Below are 20,549 nucleotides of genomic sequence, written 5' to 3'. Positions count from 1 at the left end.
GTCCAAGGCCAGGGGCGGATGGCAGCAGGCCAGTCTCAGAGGGGACTTTACAGGCTGTCACCCCACACGGCACAGCTGCCCCCACAGCTCTGAGATCGCCTTTGTCTGATGCCAAGGGAGAAAAAATTGAGGATTTTAAATAGACAGGTACGGTTTCCAGGAGTGAAGTTCAATCAGAAACACTTATTCCAGCAGTCCTGTCCCCTGTGTGACCGACACTGCCTGTCACTGTCTGCATGTCCCAGAAGACACACTGGCTAAGCGCCGTGGTCGTCAATGGCTGTCTTCACTGGGTGCACATGGAGCTGAGCAGACGGGGGCATTGAGTTCATTCAGCTACAGCTAAAACTATTACTCTATGTCACAAACAACTAAGAAACAAAACCAAAAACAACAGCAGGGAAGCAAATCCTTTCTGTGTTTCTTATTTTATTCTTCCTTTTTTATTTCATGTTGTATTTCAGTAATTACTACAAGATAAAAAGAAATCACTCAAAATGTTTTGTGTTTTGTTTTTAATGAAGCCCCTTCCATTCTGGAAGAGCTCCGTCCAACAGAACTTTCTGTGACGACGAAATGGCCGCACCGTGGGTATCCAGCAAGGGAGCCTCCCCTACGTGTGGCTCTTGAGCAGCTGATGCGCCTGGTGTGACTGAGGAAATGACATTGACATCTTACTTATCAGCCACGTGCGGTGGTGGCTACTGTATTAGAATAAGGTACAAAGGGGGGGGGGGCATAGATTCTGTGCATAGATTCTGAAAGTATGTACAAACACCAATATTCACGTGGCAAAATATCCTCTAAAAATGTCTACCAGATCTTCATCTGTGCTCAGGAAAAAGTACTGACCACCCACAAGCACCAAGTGTGGTGTGCTATCCTGTCCCCACACGAAACCAGTCCTGAAAGATGACGACCTCACGGTGCCAGATCAGAGAGCAGCAACACGACCCACAACCCCAATGCCGAGGTGCAGCCGGTCCAGGTCTGTCCGCGTGTGTCTCCTGATAGCTGCACTTCACTACTTCACTAAACTAACACCTGCTCTGAGAAAGTTCAGGTCAAGAGAATGAGACGGGGGCCGGCCCGGTGGCTCAGGCGGTTGGAGCTCCGTGCTCCTAACTCCGAAGGCTGCCGGTTCGATTCCCACATGGGCCAGTGGGCTCTCAACCACAAGGTTGCCGGTTCAACTCCTCAAGTTCCCCAAGGGATGGTGGGCTCCGCCCCCTGCAACTAAGATTGAACATGGCACCTTGAGCTGAGCTACCGCTGAGCTCCCAGATGGCTCAGTTGGTCGGAGCGCATCCTCTCAACTACAAGGTTGCCAGTTCGACTCCCGCAAGGGATGGTGGGCAGCGCCCCCTGCAACTAGTAACGGCAACTGGACCTGGAGCTGAGCTGCGCCCTCCACAACTAAGACTGAAAGGACAACAACTTGACTTGGAGAAAAGGCCTGGAAGTACACACTGTTCCCCAATAAAGTCCTGTTCTCCTTCCCCAATAAAATCTTTAAAAAAAAAAAAAAGAATGAGACGGCACCCCACAGATGGGGAGAAAATATTTACAAAAGACACATTTGATCAAGGCCTGTTTTCTATGATCTATAACAAACTCTTAAAACTCAACAAAAAAACAACCTGATTTTAAAATGAGCCAAAGAACTGACCTGACACCTCACCGAAGACACACAGATGGCAAATAAACACGTGAAAGAACACCCCACACCACGTCACGAGGGAAAGGCAAATTAAACCAAGAGACACCATTGCACACTCGTCAGAGGTCAGAACCTCCCACATCCAGAGCACGAGACAACACGTGCTGGGAGGTCGTGGGGCAGAGGGAACCTCAGTCACTGGGGGGTTGTGGGGGGCAGATGGTGCATCCACTGTGGAAGGTACCGGGGGTTCCTACAAAACTGACATGCTCTCCCCAGACGGCCCAGCGATCACACTCCCTGGCACTCACCCAAAGGAGCGAAGAACTTATGTCCACACAAAACCTGCACACGGACGTTGGCAGCAGCTTTGTTCATAAGTGCCAAACGTGGAAGCCACCAAGATGTCCTTCAGGAGGTGATGGATAAAACTGCAGTCCATCCAGACGGTGGAATATTATTCTGTCCTAAAAAGAGTGAGCTGCCAGCCATGAAAAGACGTGGAGGAGCCTTAAGTGCTTGTCACTAAGTGAAGGAGCCCATCCGAAAAGGCCGCATGCGTGTGATCCCAACTGTGTGCCGTTCTGGAAAACTACGAGACAGCGACGATCCGTGGTGGCCATGGTTTAGGGGGACGGAGGAGTGAACGGGGGAGCACAGAGGGTCCTAGGGCAGTGAAAACACTCTGTGTGACCCCAGGATGGTGGACACGTCATCAGACATTTGTCCAAACCCACAGAATGCACAGCACCAAGGGGGAGCCTGATGTCAACTGTGGACTTTGGACGACGTGTCACGTAGGTTCATCAGTTGTAACGAAGGTCCCATCTGTGGGGACGCTGGCAGTGGGGGTGGCCGTGCGTGTGGGGGGTGAGGGGTGTATGGGAAATTTCTGTACCTGTCTCTCAATTTTGTGACCCTAAAACTATTCTAAAAAATAAAATTTATTAATTTAAGGAAAAAATTGTAAGTGACCTGAAAATAGATGCGTGAATGGAATAAACTAGACTGTAAAGAAGAATGTGGATACATGGACTGCACTATAAACAGAAGGAAACGAAAAACGGTATCCTGGAGAAACAACATGCAAAATGACACTTAACTCCCACAAGCAGTTTCCCGAAGTCACTGTTAGGGCCGCAGCTGCTTGTCCCCAGCTGCAGAGTTTGGGACTCCGTCAGGTCTCACATTTGTCAGACTCATCCATCCTTGTAACGCAGGCACTAAAATCATCTCGTGAGAGAAGACCTGGTGGCTTGGAAAGACACTCAGGATTTCCTAGCGACTGGCCTGAGGCTGCTGGCTGTTACCCGCACGCCTCACCTGCACACACAGAAATGCCATGTCCCAAGAGAGCAGTGGTCCCTCCTGGGCCGTGTGATCACAAGGACACTCATCTAACTGCTTTTCACGGTGGACACGTGTTACTCTTCTCACAATGAAAATAATAAACCATTCTGAAACACTATGTGATGAAAAGACCTCACTCACAATAACAGTGAAGTACATAAAACACCTCTGAAATGAACCGGAAGTATATCTGTTGATAATCTAAGTGTAGCAAGCCTGTCCCTGACGACACACGCCTGTGAACAGCACTAAATGTACAGAAACACAGCAGTATTCTAATGGGAGCCAGTGTCCCCAGTGGCCCTCCTTCCCAAGTCACGGGCACACTGGACAGTCCCGCTCGCCCAGATTGTTCTGGAAGGTTAGTTCCGCTTTGTTTGGAATGTGGCCCATATCCGTGTGACCGAATGCAGGAAGAAGAGGTAACATATTTCTGAAAAAGCAGCAGTAATGACTCAGGACAGTAAGGAAAGAGTAAAACGTATTTTAAAGGTAATTAAAACACCAAGGAACTGGTCCAAGAATCCTAGTTCAAAGGAACAGATCCCACTCGGTGGCGTGCAGGACGTCCTCGCACAAACACGGATAGCATCTGGGCCGGGGAAGGGACAGCTTCTTCCGTGTTAAAAACTGGCTCTGTATTTACAAAACAAAAATCATGGAATTTTTTACCTTAGACTTTCCCCAAATAAATCAGATTTTATAAAAATGTAAAGCCATTAACAGCGACGTGCTTTAAATGATCTCAGAAGAGAACTCTGAACAAAGCAAAGATCACTATTACGAGTATTACTAGATTTGACCGATAATTGTGAAATATTCCTGGGAGTGCAATGTCCGGAGCGGGTTCTGGGCAGGATGGCCCACCCAGCACCAGTGTCCCCCTCCTTTGTTCCCAACGCTCCTTCAGGGTTACAGCAGAGAGCAGAGAAGGGAAGAAACACGGGAAGATGGGCACGAGGAGTGGAACGGGGCAGGGCTCTGGTCACCACAGGAGGTGTTTCTGATATGTTTCTAGGAAACAAGTGCAGAGAAGGGCTTTTTGACTGTGAAGGCGGCAGTCATGGACTGAACACAGGTGCCCATAGCCGAGGGGCACTGGGCTGGGACAGAGCAGAGCACTCTGGGGGCTCGCCATCCCCCCTTTACCCAGTGGGGCAGCTGCATTTACCCTGGAAGTGACAACACAGGTCAGTTCACCCGAGGGGATGACCCGCCTGCGGAGTGACCAGAGCTGATGACCGGAGCAGAGCCACCGACGTGGGCATGGGGGCAGCACAGTGGCCGCTGGAGAACATCTGGTTGTTGCACAGGTCACACCCACAAACCTCCATGTCAGTCCCAAGTAAGAGGTAAGGAAGGATGTAAGAGGAGTTTAGCAAGTTCAAATCTGTGTCCTTGGGAAGATTTTGTATCCATGAAACAAAAAAAAACCAAAAGTCAACAAAAATCTCTTCTGAAAAAGCAAAACTAAGTAATTGAAAAATCTAAATGATTGCAAAACAAAAAGGGGGGGAGGAAATCTCTACAAAAAGAAAATATGAGAGAAAAGTTAGCAGACATGAGTGATCAGTGCACCAACATTTCACAGGAAAAGAGAAAACAAAATGGAGAAAACGAATTATTTTTAGAAACCAGCTACCAGTAAGTTTTTGCAGGGCTGAGGAAGACAGGTCTGAAGGACCAGACAGATGGGACGCACGGGGGGAGGGCACTGAAACAAGGAGGAACGGGGCGGCTTCCACGAGCCACGCTGCACAACAGCAAGAGGACTCCGGACATTTGCAGTCCTGTGCCGCACCTCCTCTCCCTCCCAGGATCTCTACCTCACACGCAAACCATCACCAGGAACGTGGGCGTCACCGCAGGCCTCGCTCTGCAGTCTGGACGGCTTTGGCTACCTAGAAAGCTGCGGTCCCCTCACTGAAAACCCCACCACGGCTCCCCGCATCGGGCTCACTGCACTCGCATCCTGCGTCCGCCCTGTGTGTCGCCCAGGGCCTGGCTCCACGTGCTCTCCCCGTTGCCTGCCACGCGTGCCCTTGTCCCCGCTGCCCACACAGCTGCTTCCTGGGCAGGACGCGGGGTGCTCACGGCTCCTCTGTGCCCTGCAACATGCTTTAGGTCTGTGCTTCCCTACTGTGGTTCACGACTGGCTCTGTTTCCCCAGGTTCTACGTGGGCAGATTCATTTCCACCCCCTCAAACCACCGAGCCTGAGGCGCCAGCATGTCCCTCCACCAGGACAGAGCCTGACAAGGCACAGCGAATGGTTGAACAAAGAGACAGACAAAGGGACAAATGGGACTAGCAAGCGGGCATCTTCACGGTAACCCTCAAGCCATGCCCAGGTGCGGCACTGCCTTCAGCAGGTGGCGAAAGTGTAGACTGTGCAGGAGTTCTGGGAAGCTTTCTGAAAGAGCATAAATCAGAACTGCCCACAGGTCCACACAGGGGTGGGCCCTCGTCCAGGGGCCGGCGCCCAGGAAACACCAACCCCGACAGCAGAGGGCTGAGGAACCCACAGCGTCGCCCAACAGAACGCTGCAGGACCAACGAAACCACGCCGTGAGAACATGCTGCAAAAACAAGAGACAAACTATGTGCACAATGCACGTATGCATGGGCGTCAGTGATCAAGGGACACAGCCTACGGTGGGCAGTATAGCTGTGCACTGTCAACGCGAGTGATTTGTTTTCTTTGCCTATTCGTATGTTTTCCAGATGTTTGACATTTTCTTGCAGAAGCTGTGACGTCACACTCACTCCGGGCCCACGGCCCTGAAGCTCTCGCAATGTCACTGTTTGCCCGGCCTGACTCACTCCCCAGGTGACAGCAGCCTGCCCAAGGCCACCACAGCTGCCCCAACAGTCACTGGCAGGGCCTAAGTGCCCGCACACGCCCTCTTCCCAGAACTCGTGTGACCGGGCCTCTCTCTAACAGCGGACACCACTGACCACCAAACCCCTTCAATGTCCCCCAAGGGCCCCTGCGTCCTGGCGCCACCCCACGTCCCGGGAGCTGAACAACCCTGAGCATCACGGACCAGCGGTTTCGCTCGGCACCAGCCCACCCCTTGTCCTTTCTCTTACACGTGACGCCTGTGCCTGCGCTCGGGGCAGGAAACAGCACCCACAGCCCCGTGGTGCCTGACAGTGGGTCAGCGTCACACCAGCACGGGGACGCGGCAGGACCTGGGACTCGCCGGGTGGCATACGTGGGCACGGCACGTACTCCTTTCGGGCGACGGCACCCTTCACTTAGCTTGTTCACAGCCAGAGCGTCCAGCCTCCGTCACCCCGCCTCTGGCCACACACGTGTGCCCAGCACGGGACAGGCGATGGCGCAGGGCGGCGTGCGCACGCGTGTCCGCGCCGAGGCCCCGCCTCTCACCCTCCTTCCCGCCGGCGGCGCCGCGGACACGCTGATGATGAATTCACGTGACGCGGCACGAGACCTGCCTGCACCCCGGCACTCTGCGCCCAGGCCCCTGCGGCCTTCCTGCAGCCCCTGCGGTTTTCAGCGTCGCCGCCCACCATCGGGTTTGCCCAGAACTCAGGACGGCAGGTCGGGGGGCTTAAGTGGGAAAGTGGGAGAGTCCTGGGCACAGTGGGTGAGCTGCACCTCCTGTGCCTCTGACAGGCGGGCTGACACGCAGCAGCAGCCAACAGTGGCCCCTGAGGGCGCACGCCACACATCCCTGCACATGAGTCCACACAAAGGACAGACAGCTGCTCCCACCTGTGGAAGGGACCCAGGGCTGGGGGGAAGTGGCCGAGGACACTGCAGCTTCAGCCCACCCTAGGTCCAACTGCGTGCACCAGGTGACACAAGAAGGAACCCTGGCTAACATGTACGGCCTGGGCAAACTGAGGGAGCTCGGCCTGACTGCTAGACACGGTCCACAGCCCGGTTCTACGCGTGTTTCGCGTGCAAGCACCAGTTCCGTGTCTGCAGCGAATTACCAGTCTATTTGCAAGGAAACTACGGAAAGCCAGGGGAACCTTGAAATCACACTGAACTGAGAACCCCAACTTGGGGACAGAACATTAGGAGAGTAAGGCCACCTAGGAGTCAGTGCTCCCTCCACCTGGAAAAAGTGGGGGCCCGGCAGTAGTCTGGCCACTTCAACTAATTAGGGGCACGGCCTGCTGAAAACCCTTCCCTGGCTGCTGGCAGTGAGAAAACGAAGACAGTAACTCGAGTTTTCAAAGTCTGCCACCTCAGCACGTGGATGGTTTCGAATCAGTTAAGAAGCGCAAGAGGCTGGTGAGGACGTGCCCAGCTCCCTGCAGAAACAACTGGAATGTGTTGGGCACCAGGAAAGAAGCCAGTTACTGCACAAATCTCAAAATAAATTACCCAAAGCCACCTGTCCGCTGTTACTCAAAACATCTAACAGTCACTGTTGCTTTTTCAGCATTATGGGTTTTTTCTCGAACAACAAAATTGTTTGAAAGGGCCAATGGAAAATGTTAGTAGTATTACACTGCTTACAGTGACGTGCCACCGTTAGGGACACCAAGGTGACAGGAGCTTCTAAAAGCTCTGCACAAGCAGAACTGCGCTTACACAGTACAGTACCCTGACAGGGGTAAGCCATCAGCAGTGTCACTGCAAACTGCACTCAGCACAGGGACGCTAACGGCGCCAGGGTCACAGACCCTGCCCCCCCCCCAGGACAGGTGAGCGGCACCCAGCATGTCCCCACACAACTGGTGTCTGTGCAGGGGTCCAGGTACAGGTGATGAGGCCAGGTGAGATGTCAACGCTTGTCACCAAGAGCTGGCCCAGGAAGCCATCAGGTGGGGGATGGGACAGAAACAGGAAAAGGAGTATGGGGATCCCAGCAGATGCCACATGCAGTACCATGTGCATGACACACGCCCAAGTGATGCTCGATGACGGTGACTAACGCCAACTCCATAAAACACAGCTGGTCACCCCTGAAACTCTCGTGGTGCGTCCAGGCAGCCTCCAGGGTCTCTGCAGAGACCCCAATGTGCAGGGTGACAAGCAGCTGGACTTCTGACTCAATTCCACCCAGGCTGAGGGGCCGGGTCTGCACCGAACCCTCCAGAGTGTGGGTCTGAAGCTCAGGGGTCCTGGGGACTCAGAGGAGCAGGGTACCGGCGCCTGCCGGGGACAGGGCACCCACAGTAAACAGTCCCAACGGCTGCATGAAGGTCCTGCTACGAGAACCCTGCACGCCTCAGGGACACGTGCGGTGTGCAAGGACATGGCAGCGTCTTCCCGTTTCCGTCCAGGTTAGTGTTACACACCCAACGCTCCCATTGTCACTTAACTTAATTACATAAATTATACAGCAATTTGGAAATGTGTGTATTTGTAAGGTATGGTCAGTCTCACTTCAGAGAGATAATTAAAGTAAGTGTCAATGTATTTAAAATTGTGGAGTTTGGATATCTGTCATATTTGGGTAACCCGACACTGTTCAGGTGGCTCCCATTTCAAGCTGTTTAAATTATGAAGACAGCACCATCTTAAGTGGCCCTAGAATGAAGTCCCTGTAACGAAAGGAAAAATAAAAATGTGTGTGACTTGCAGCACCTGTGGGTCCCCCAATCTGGGCCACGTTAATTAGTTCCTCTGACCTAATCTCCTTCACCAGCCAGGTGAGGACATTGAATTAGGGTCTTGAAGATCCCTTCCATTTCTACGACTCACTGAAACTGGGTGTAAAAGTCACTTCAAGGTAGTTAAGACTCAAAATATGGATGCTAAACAAAAACGAACTTAAGAAAATGAAAGTCACCTCAATTTTAAACTGTACGTTATACACTCTTTCCTGTGAAGACGAAATTCATAGGGACACTGTGACATGCAAATTCCGCCTCAGTGTGCCTGGGGTGGGGCCCCAGTTACTCCCTCTGGGGTGTGGTATGGTGAGGAGGATTCAGAAGGAAAGCATGACATCCAGAGGTGGGGTGGGGAGGAATAAACTGAGCTATAACCTGACAACCAGCCAACAGAACCCATAACCAACCGCAAAACCAAGCGTTTTTAACCACACACAAGACAATGTGCTTCAAATAAGGACAGGACCTCACACAGGATTTGTAGGGCCCGAAATCTGGCAGGTGTGCCACCGTCCAGCACAGGCTGCAGCCCCAGCTCTGGGTGCCGGCCACACGTGACAATCACCGGGAGCCTGTAACCGTCAGAGGGGCCCAAACACCTGCCACCACGGGACGAGACTCGTGAGGTCGGGACTACCAGAGGTGAGGCCCACGTCCTGCTATTTTTCACGCTCATCAGGTGGCGATAATATGGCACAGTCACAGCAATCCAATTTTTTGTTTTTGGTTTCTATACATGGAGGACCTTGGGCGTGTGTGTGTTTTTAACTAAGCTGAGAATACCTGAAGTCTCCTGAACAACCAGTTAGTAAATAAAATGCACTATTGTAAGTTTAGGTTATAGAAACTAACCAGGAGAGTGTTAACCAGGAAAGTGTTTTGAAATCTAAACTGAAGTCTTCTTTGGTCCCTAAGACGAGGGATACTTGTTCATCACAGGGGAGAACTGACCTGTCTGCATTGAGTGTGGCAGGTCAGTGGCTCTCAAACCCTAGCGTCAGAACCACCTACAGAGCTCATTAAAATTAAAACACACACGGTTGGGCCTGACCGAGCTCCTGTCTGGACCTGGATGGGCCTGCGAATCTGCATTTCTAACCAATCCCACGTCGCACCGATGCAGCAGGTTGGGGGCCATTCGGAGCCTCACTGGTAAGGATGACAGCGCAGTTTTCAGACTCGCCATTTTCCTTGTTGACAAAGAAAACTGGCATTAAACACTTTCAACCTTTACTACAAACGTTAGCTTTAGAACATATATGCATTTCAGATATAGACAGATAATTAGACCGATGGAGACAGAATGTGGGTGACAAGAATGCGGGGCCACCTTTGCTGCCCCCCCGGGCCACCTGGGTACCACTTGTGTCCAGGCAGCCACATCCTGCGACTGGCAAGCAGCAAACAAGAAGGAAACTCTTTGTTTGGACTCCAACCTCCTCCTTAAACAAATGAGAAGCGCCGTAAATCGCACAGCTGGCGCTGCTGAGGCTCTAAGTTCCGATAGATGTATGCTCTCTGTAAATCACCACCACCACAAAAAGCCAACGCTGCACCAATGTTTTAAAATGACTCATTAGGACTTCTCCTAACTCTCTGTTATTGGGGTTCTAACTGCTGGCTGTGGAGGAAGTGCAGACTGAGTCCTCCCTCCTCCCACAGCGAGACGCGTTCGGGGACGCACCACAACGCAGGACCCGGGGGCTTCAGAACCGTGCCCGGTCACAGGGGACCAGGACGACGGTGATGCGTCGTCACCAGTAGTATCCTTTCCTTACTCTCCAGTTTAAGTGAATTTCCAATATCATCTACATTAATGTTATTGAGTCACAAAATAAATGTCCTCTGATGTCTCCAGCACGTGTTCTGACCAAAACTGTCCGGCCAAATGTAGCCAAGAAACAGAACCAAACTTGTGGCTACTCCCATATCCAATGCTCCCGAGTGAACGGACTTCCCGCTGCCGTCTCATGGTCACCCAGGCATGGAGGAGGTCACGTTACCCCAGAGGAAGGCCATCCTGCAGGGACACTGCGCCTGTCCCAGCTCTCTGGCCGGCAGACACCACAGTGCCGTGTGGCGACCTCCGGACACCAGGCTCGCACACAGTGGGGCAAGTCCCGAGTAGAGTCGGGTGGCACTGCCATCTCCTTATCTGGCAAACATTATAAATGTACTTCAGCATTGCTAGGTCATATATTTGTTACAAAATGATACCTGATATAGTTTTTTAATGTGTATTTCCATTTAGAAGACAAATCAGAGCCCCAACTTAAAACCTAAAGGTACTGAGCTCAAACCCGCTGGTTTGCAGCAAGGGATCTGTCTCTGGGGGGCGGTGCCTGGTGTCACACAGCTACTGCAAGTCGCTCAGGGGTCCTCTCTGGTAGGACATCCTGCTGGGACCACAAGAAGGCCGCCACCCCCGCCCCCGCAGAGCTGTCCCCGCACAGGGGACACATGGGCTTTTGAACCCAGGACTCAGGAGCCACAACAGCCATCTTAGAAAAGCCTGATAGTGACTCTCTCAAACCTCTGTGCAGGTTTCAGGCTGTGCGCTGGGCTCTCGGGCAGAGTCCGACCGTGTCAGGGCTGCTTGTTGACTGGCTGGCTGACGTGATTCTTACACGTTACAGACGCCGCTGTGCAGACCTTCAGGAAACCCACATACTGCTCCCCAACGTCCCTTCCTGCGACCTTTCTGGGCAGAGCAGCTCCTGCAGCGTCCAGATCCCATGCTCCTGGTGGCCAGTTTGGAGTCACCAGGAGGCGTCTTCTGAAGGTCCCTCCCTATTTATCTCCAGAAGGCGGACACGGAGAGGCAGGCGGGGCCACAGGGGGAGGACGCAAGGCGGGCAGAGCACCTCGTTTCTGGGTATTGTGCGTAAAAAACACAGAGCCCATTCGAAGCTTAGGCTCAGTCTCACTAATGAAAATAACACAACTAGCTCTCAGTGTCCTCAAGAATTATTTAAAACTGGCAAAAAAACAGTCAGTCGTCAGTTCTTAACAGTCTTACCTAATCTGTTTCCTTCCTTTTCGTTTCTGAAGTGATTTCTTAAAATGTGTTTAACCTACACCCACTGCCGAGAGACAGAGAAGGAGACGTGGTCAGCTCCCATAGGAAGGGAAGGGGCCCGCCAGGGCTGGGGCTGCCAGTGCACCCGCAGGAGGTCTGGGTGGGGCCGGGCGACGCCCCAGGCCAGGGCCTCAAACGTGCAGGCACCCTCTTCTCCAACCAGTGACTCCTGGCAGTGGGCACAGGAGTCAAGTATACACACAGAAGAAAGGCTGAACACACTTAGTTCTGTCACCATCTCCTTCCGTCAGCCTTCCCCAGAATCGCCTGGACTCCGTCTGTTAGAAGCCCAGGAAAAGTTCAGAAGAAAGTTTACTCAGTCTTTGTAATTTTGTAGTAAGAGCTCAAAGCACTTACAATATGACCTTTGTCGGATTAAACTTGTTCTCTGTGTGGCTAAGTGACGCAGCAGTCTCTGTTAGACGTCCTGCTCCAACACGGGACGTTTCCTTTAAAACAAAATAAGGAAATATTTCAAGTTTGAATGATCCGTTCTGGAACAAACAAAAGGACCGAATCACCATGTACATACACAACGTTCCGGAGCCTAGCTGCCTGCTGCCTCATGGGACTGGGCGCATCATGCCCGCTGGGCGCTGTGGGGACATAAGCCTGAGACCCAGCTGACACTCTCTCCAGCTTTAATGTTCAATGAACATTAAAGCTTCAGCAATGAGCACAGAAGTGAAAGTCAGAGAAAAATGAGGCACAGGGGAGCGGCAGTCTGTGTGACAAAAGCACAAGGGGCGAGGACGTGAGGGACAGCAGGCCAGCGGCACTGGGGGGTCCTCGCAGCCCCGTAAGGGACGGGCGGAGCTGCAGCAGCAGCAGGACACAGGCAGCCCCGAATGCAGGCTGAGCATCCTGAATTTCCCAGGTGGAGGCCCGGCAACCGGCGGGGCAGGACGGACAGTGGAAGGACCAAAGGACAGGGGCGTGAGGAAGGGCACTGGTGTGGCTGTGAAGTACAGGGCTGCTCACACAGAGCAGCGAGAGGATAGCACGTTCCAGCGTGTGAGCGGTGCTTAGGAGGAGGACCGCAGTGGACCCAGGACCGGACTCCATCTAAGAGGTCAGGGGCACAGCAACGTTGTCCCGGAGGCCGGTGCCAGTGAGGGGTCAAACCCCATCTGGAGGGTCTCGAGGCAGCACTGAGGCCTCGGCCAGAGTCGTCCGTTTATAAATAAAATTCAGCCCACGAGCATGAGTCAGGAGACTGAGAATAAAGGCAGGAGAGCAGAGGTTTGGGGACAAGAATGCCGCCGGGCCCACAGCAGGGGAAGGAGAGCGTAGCTGGGCCAGAGCGACTGTCAACACGGCCACGGTCAGGCTTCCAGCGGCGGGCAGCGGCTGGTCCCCGCACGGCGCTCGGTGGGAACCTGGTTCTGTCGAGAACCCCCAGACTGTCCTGGTGCCCTGTGGAGGGGGCAGAAGGGCTCTGAACCCCCCGGCATGTGGGGACGCGTGAGCACACCAGACGACGCTCAGGGCAGAATGAGGACAAAAGGGCAGACTGTCTGAGCAAGAGACCTGCAAACTGCTGAAGCTGGGAGTGACGCTTCCCGGTTCTTTTGGGGAAATCGAGTATTTAAAGTTAGAGCGAGAGGCAACCACCGCATTTCCCCCCGCCACTCCCAGGGAGGCTCGGCCCTGCTGGAGAGTGGCCTGCAGTTTGGAGGGTGAAGGCCACAGGAGTCTGTTTCAATTAAGGGCATCTTCAGCTAACACTATGGTGCCCTGCTGGAGTGCGCCCCGCTCCCGGGAAGCCCACCCCCGCTGTGGTTTCCGGTCCTACTCTTCACCTTCCCGTGCCCATTTCTTACTTCTCCAGTCGGTTTCCCTCACTCTGCTCGAACCCATTAACATGTATTCTCACAAGTGCCAGGAGGAAAACAGAGTCCCTGATTAGCATCAGTATTCCCGAAAATAGTTTCACCCTTGACCTTATCCACAAGTTCCTTTTAAAGGGACAGGCAAACCCGTCTGACTAGTTCTCCAAGCCGTGCGCCTCCTGGCTGTGTGCACAGCTGGGCTCAGCAGGGAGACGATGCAAACCTATGGAAAGCACCAGCTTCCCAGGCAGCGCCCAGGCAGGGCTGAGGCCAGAGGGCAGGCAGCCGGCAGCCACAGAGCCGCTCACCACACTGCGAGCGCGGTTCTTGCCGCCCAGGCCTTGTCTGCTCAATGAGGGACAAGAGGAGGGGATGGCATCAGAGGAAGCCTTCTTGGTGCAGGCGGAGGCTGGGGGAGTTCTGGTGGGTGCCGCTGCATTCCAAGCGAGCCCAAGTCTGGAGGTGGCTGGTTCTGTGTCTGTTCAACAGACTAGGAAAATGTGAATTTGCAAACCAGATTACTCAAAACAGGATTCTTTTCACAGCAAGATCTCCTTTGACACTGCTTTAAGTAGCTAACTCTTTGGGTACATTTAAAATATGATATGCTATACAATAATTATCCACATTTTTAACCATAAAATATTTCAAGTACACACAGAAGTATAAATATTAATATAATAGGCATCTGTATCACCACGATCTATATTTATAAAGTGTTAACATTTTGCCCTTTTTCTCTTCGGGTGTTTTGAAAATTTAAATATGATTCTAAAATGTGATTCAATTTACAAAAACTGAATTTTTATACAATTTTTCAGGAACATATTATAGTACACTTAATTCAAGTTTCTTTTTTTTTTTGACTTTTTAAATTTAAACTAAAACCTGGAAAAAGACCAGCCCCAAGGTTCTTAAAGCTAGTCACAGCCAATGTAACACCTGAAAAATTAGGACTTCGTGTCTTGAAAATATTTCAAGTATTAAATGTCTTCTGAATGGAACCGAAAAGTGCAAAATAATTCATTTTACACATATTTTGTATAATATTTCCAAATCAAGCAAAAGTTTATCAGATCGGTGATGTAACTTTATTCAGTGACCGGGATGCCTGCAGGCACATTGCTGTATCTAAGTCAAGGCCAGGAAAACTGATTTTACCTCCAAGTAAACCAACACAGGGATTACTTCAGGTAGCAATGCAGTTAAACAGCAGAAAGCTACGGGCGAAACACTCTGAAGCCCGCGGCCCACGCGTGCTTTCTGCCTGATCTGCATGTCGTACTCCTGAACGTTTGTGGCCACAGGCAGGCGCTGGCCCAGCCGTACTGGGTGCCCTCAGCACAGAAGCCCCCAGGGCCCATTTGGGTTGCGGTCTGCACTCCTCAACACTCACCTAAGGAAGGCACTGGCATCTATTGGAGTCTGCTTGGCATCTGTCACCTCTGTGGGGGGTGACGAGCAGGGCAGCATGCAGTCTGAAATTGGGGTGGTGGACATATAGCCCAGACCCTTGGGAAGTTACCCTGAAATGTCTCGCACAGCCCAGAGCTCTGGGGGAAGGGCCAGGGCCCACCCTCTGGAGGGAGTCGGCCCAGGGGGCAAAAGCACAAGACAACACCCCCAGAGAGGTCCAGACTTCAGGAGCCAGGTTACAGAACTGCCCGTGAAGAACACCATCCAAGGTTGAAAACTACATATATAACATCTTCAGTTTACATTAAAAATACAGGACATCTCATCCCATTTTTTACTCAAAAAACATTATTGGGTGTCCTAAAAACGATGTAGTACTCTAAATGCTATGCAAACAATGCTAAGTATGATTGAAACAGACAAACCAATTTGCACTGAAGAAATACCAGGTATTATCATAACCCATTCATCACCGATGTTCCTGACAACCACTCAGTAAGCAGCATGCAGTGTGCAATTGTTGACTGCCTTCCAAACTGTTTATATGTAAACATTTTCTCAAATACCCACTAATGAGTCAAAAATCATATGCATATTAAAATGGACAGCTAATTTTAGATGTTTATCTCTAAAACAAAGCATGACTTCATTCAGAAAGAGAAAATCCTAAGGAAGAAAGGAGTATTTTTAAATGTTACTATGGTAGGCTCAGCAGAGAGAAAAAATGTACAAATCACTCTTCCCCTTTTACAGGTTAATAACTGCTTTCCATAGTGTTGATTTCTGAGGCCCCATAGATAAGGAAGTTCCATCCTGAATCATCAAATATTAAATTCTATTTTGTTCGGTTTTAATATCATCTGTCTTGTTTTGTTTTTTTCATATTCTTTTAAAGTGAATAATCTTTGTCCTCATTAAACTATCCAAGAAACTACTCGGAGAACTCACGACACCAAGAATATTTTCAGCAAGATGTTAAAAATGTCTGTGATTTGATTACTAGATGCTATAAATAAATGATATAGGTGCGAACAGCCCTCGGGGCTGGTGGAAGGTGGCCTGTCCTGAGGAACGGACAGCTCCCCCCAGCCCCCAGGTGTCGCCCACCCTCTCCTCCCGGAGTGTGTTCCCGAAGCTGCCTGTGCCCCCTTCAAAACCTCCCGCTGCCCTATTCTACTGGCTTCTTCCCCAGAGGCTACGGGTAAGATCATCTTTTCACCTTAAATGCATCTTTTAATCACTGTCCCCAGAGCCTGAGATCGAGCCCTGCTGAAGCGACCTTCTCTTCTAATGTCCCAATGCCAAGTGCAAGTGCCACTTGTCACAAAGCAGCTGGCACATACTGGCCACAGACTAGTGACCTCCCAGCACGGAGCCGGACAGTGTGTGGTCCTCCCAGCAGCCCCTACATGAGGAAAGGGAACCAAGTTCCAAGTTCAAGGTCACAGACGCATCAGAGGCAGAACCAGCGCAGCCTGACATGCTCACCTGAGTGCTCTACCTGTCACTTCCTATGAAGCTCCCTTCCTTCAAGGGCTGGACAGCTGCTCTCCCGACTCCCCTCCTGCCCTTGGCTGGGCCCTTCTCCTCCTTTCCTCGCCCCAGGCTCACTGTCTGGGGTCCTCAGGCCTCTGGCCCTCTCACTCTTCATGCCTGCCCTGGAAGACCTACTGACTGCCTTTCTTTACAACCACCTATATGCTGAAAACTGCTAAATCTGTCCACCTGTCCATCTGTCCACCTGTCTAGCCCGACCTCTCTGCTCAGAACCTCTGTGCAGTGATGCATCGGGCACTCGGCTCCCAATGACTTACTGTAACACTGCATACTCCCAAGTCCAGAACTGAAGTGTCATCGTGTAGTCCCTATCCCATGCTCCTATGCCACCCACCACACATGGTCACCTAGTCCTAGTCTGTGACCAAACCCCGTGGCCACTCCCTGCCAGCACCCTGGGGAGGTCTCACCCTGTCTGGACCAGCCTGCCTTCCAGACTGCTGGGCCTGTGTCACCCGCCTCAGATCCAGCCTGGACCTAGGCCGCCAGTCCACTGCGATGCAGTGGGAGGGGCGTCCGCCCACTGCATCGCACCTTAAAACGACCTGAACAGAAGACGGGGCGCGGGCCCTGGGATGGCAAAGAGCTGGTACAGGACCGTTTTCCGTGTCACCCTCTCCAGGAAGCCTGCGGGTCTGCGTCAGCGCTCAGCTCATCTCCCCAGAGCCCTTCTGGGTCTGCGTCTGCATACCCCCAGCACAGCACAGCCGCCCAGCACCCGACACACAGTGTGCTTTCAATCAGTATTCGGTGAAGGAAAGAATGAATGTTTGTCAAATGCTTCAGATTAGGAAGATAAGGCTGCCAGTGGCCAAGACTCAATTAAACGACTTTATTCAAAGTGCTGTGGTCTTGCAGCTCCTCCGTAGGCAGAATGCAAAGCAGTACTGACAGGACTGAGCTCACCTCCGGTGAGGTCAGCAGGACTATCAAATCACACTGACTCCTAGCTTCCAGAGTGGGAAATGCCACCAGCATTACGAACGGCCGATGGCTGCCAGGGGCAGAGAGGCTGTAAAACACCACAGTGCACATATTCCCAGAGTCCCGGCCTGCCAGGGGAAGGAACACTTTTCAGGGTTGCTTCAATTTCTCAGAAGAGCAAAGATTTTCCAGAAGACTGAACTGCCTGAAAATAAAACATCCTTCTAGAGAGCTCACACACAAAATTTTCTATTAAAAACAAAACCAAACAAACGAAAAACCTGCTTAAAGCCACTTATACAGAGGCCACTCTTCTGGAACCTCGGCCCTTCGGCTCACTATCCAGCCCAGAAATAAAGCATGAGAACAGCAGCATCTCTCACACAGTCCCAGCTCTTTCTGCAGGCAATAGCGCACAGCATTTCATAGAAAAAAAGTCAACAGATAATACAGCAGCAGAGCCGCTCGCAGCCTGACAGCAGCAGAAAGCGATAGCTGATCGCAGAAAGAGGACCCAGAAAAACCATAAAAAGGAGAATAGTACTTCTGTCTCCATTCTAGTGTTTCACTCAGCAGGCTCGGACCATTTACTACAGACAAAGCAGCTCTATATACCTCAGCGAATAGCACGATTCAATTATCTATGAATTCGTGTTCGTAAGGACGACCCAACAAAAAACTCACTTATATCCAGGTTGCAAGTAGGAGTGTGAGATTTAGAAATGCCTTATCTGTTTTAACAGCTAATTTGTTTTAAGTTTCAGTAATTACCGGTGTGAGGAGTCAGCTACTTGGAAAACACGCTTATGTGAATAAGTGACAACCCAGATGGTGTCAAATAAAACAGATATTTTGCATATTGAAAACCAATCAAAAGCCCATACTCTCCTGGTGTACTTTGGAAATCTCATGTGAATTAAACAATGTCAAATCCGTACTATTTGATTAATGAGCACATAAAAACTTTGAAAAGGAGTTTCGGGATTGAGAGAGCAGTTCTTTCTTCCTTTATCAGCAACGTTTAAGTGGTAATGAAGCTGAGGGCTATTGACTAGGTACCAAGAAATGTTTTAAGTAATTGAAATTCAGTGTGAACTGTCAAACACAAAACAATAGGTTTTTACCAAAAAAGCTTGTTATAAAATATCTTTCCTCTCATTAGTTTACTTATTCTGATATGTGCATTAATACAACAAGCATGAAGCTCTGGAAATTTGAGATTTAAACCCAGAAAAAGTCAGAAGTCCGGTTTCCACTCAGGCGTGCCTGAGCTACTAACACACAAGCCAGCTTTTCCTGACTGTCAGAGACCCGAGTTTCACTACAAGACGAAGTCACACAACAGTACATGTCAACCACCTTCTGGGTGGCAGGCAACTCGAACAATACCAGAGTATTTCCCCCTGGAATTATCTGGAACAGGTGCTGCACAGAGACACAGCCTGAAAGCCAAACTGCAGACTGCAGGAGACAGTTTCCCAGGGAGGAGAGCGAGCCCGCAGTTTGCCCGCAGGCAGAGAACGGCTGACTTATGGTTTCCTTGACTTAACACGGTCCTGGGCCGGGTTCACGTGCCTTACTCTCCAGTTAACTGAAATCCCCCGGGAAAAAGTGTCCCACTCTGGAGGTACTGAGGAAGAAGCACTCTCTAGGTTTCCTCCCAGGGGCAGGGAACCCGCTGGTCCCTCGTGGAGACTTCCAGACATGAAATGATGAACAGAAAGGGCACACACGGGACGCCGGGGGCCGGCGCACCTGGGCGTCAGAACCTGGACCGGCACTGCTGTCGGTCGGCGCGTTTTCCCCTCGTTTGGGTGGCACCCTGATGCGCAAGGCTGTCACACCGAGCACGAGGGAGGTGACTCTCGGGTCACCACTGGGGAACGCCTTCTGCCTGACTGTCCCCGCACTGTCCCATCCTCGCCACATCGCTGGGGGCCATGAGGTGCGGGCCCCCGCGGCGGCACGCCCCCCGCACTAGGTTCACAACGCCCCTCACGCCACTGCCCGCGTGCCCGGCCCGCACACGCCAAGGTCTCCGCGCACGCCCAGGGTATCCGGCCGGGTCCGCGGTGCCCGTCCCCGCAGGTTGCGGGCGGGGTCCCGCTCCCCGCGCCGCACGCTCCCCGCGCCGCACACTCCCCGCGCCGCACACTCGCGGGCCCCCTGCGGCACAAGGGGGAAGGGGTGCGCACACAGGGACCCCCCCCCGGACAGGCCACCGCAGCCCCCCCAACTGCCCCGCGAGCCCTCCCGGGCCGGCTCACCTCGCCCTCGCCCTCGCCCTCGCTCACCCGCGCTCCGATCCGCGGAGCAGGTGTCGCCGCCTGCGGCCGGTTGGGGTGAGGAGGCCGCACGGTCAGCGTGTCGTGTCGGCGCCGGACGAATCCGGGCTCGCGGTCGACGGCGCGGCCTCACCGTGCCCGGCCGCGCGCCCCGCGAGCCCGAGCGCCTCTGCTCCGCGCCGCCGGGATCAGCGGGCACGACGCGCCGGCCTGGGAGCCCGGCCCGGAGCGCACGTGGCCCCGCCCCGTCCCTGCCGGTCCCTGCGGGAAAGCTGATCTTGGGCCGGGTGGGGGAGGGGTGCGGGGCGGCGGAGGGCGGGCGGCAGGCGAGTTGGGGGTCCCGGGAAAGTAACTGGGGAGCGGGCTGGGTCCCAGCCCTCCCCGCGGCCCGTGCGAAGGCGCCCTCGCGCTGTCCCGACTCACCTGAGTGCGAGGCAGACCCTCCCTCCGAGCCGCCGGGCATGGCACTCCGCACGCGGCGCTGGGACGGGGCTGCACCGTGCGCCGCGACCTCCGTAGAAGCGCGCGTCGGACGGCACGGCATGCGCTCCGCTCCGCCAGCGGACAGGCCCCACTGCGCCCACGTCACGCGTCTGACCCTGCGGTCAACACCTCCAGGCCCGCCCTGCTTCCCGGCTCCGGCCGGTTCAGGAATAGGTTGGGACTTTGTGCCCTTAGATGAGTAAAGAAAGTATGTTTTACTGTACGTGTTCACATGTGATGGTCAGAGGGAAAACGCTAATGTACACCTTTTGTTCTCATTTTACTATGTGGCCATTTTAAGTGCAGGGCCCATGGAGGGGGACGCTTTAGATAAGAATGTGCCCTCTGCAGATTAGGAATTTG

General features: G+C 52.6%; 1 protein-coding gene across 6 annotated transcripts in view; it reads right to left on the bottom strand.

The window, feature by feature from the left end:
* Positions 1 to 20,289, bottom strand: part of UGT8 (UDP glycosyltransferase 8) — a 56,530-nt gene extending 36,241 nt beyond the window's left edge. Inside the window, exons 1-2 of one of the 6 annotated variants that reach the window (XM_033134911.1) lie at positions 13,513 to 13,522; positions 12,047 to 12,138 (exon numbers count right to left, since the gene is read on the bottom strand). The gene's annotated coding sequence lies outside the window, so the exon portion shown is untranslated. Of the gene's footprint in view, positions 1 to 12,046; positions 12,139 to 13,512; positions 13,523 to 17,028; positions 17,140 to 19,685; positions 19,900 to 20,126 lie in introns of those variants that run through there. The other 5 variants (XM_033134909.1, XM_033134907.1, XM_033134908.1 and 2 more) reach the window with 5 other exon arrangements.
* Between the last annotated feature and the right edge of the window lie 260 nt (positions 20,290 to 20,549).

Source organism: Rhinolophus ferrumequinum, chromosome 18 (genome assembly GCF_004115265.2).
Source record: "Rhinolophus ferrumequinum isolate MPI-CBG mRhiFer1 chromosome 18, mRhiFer1_v1.p, whole genome shotgun sequence".
Lineage (NCBI taxonomy): Eukaryota > Metazoa > Chordata > Mammalia > Chiroptera > Rhinolophidae > Rhinolophus > Rhinolophus ferrumequinum.
This window is presented reverse-complemented; position numbering and strand designations above follow the sequence as displayed.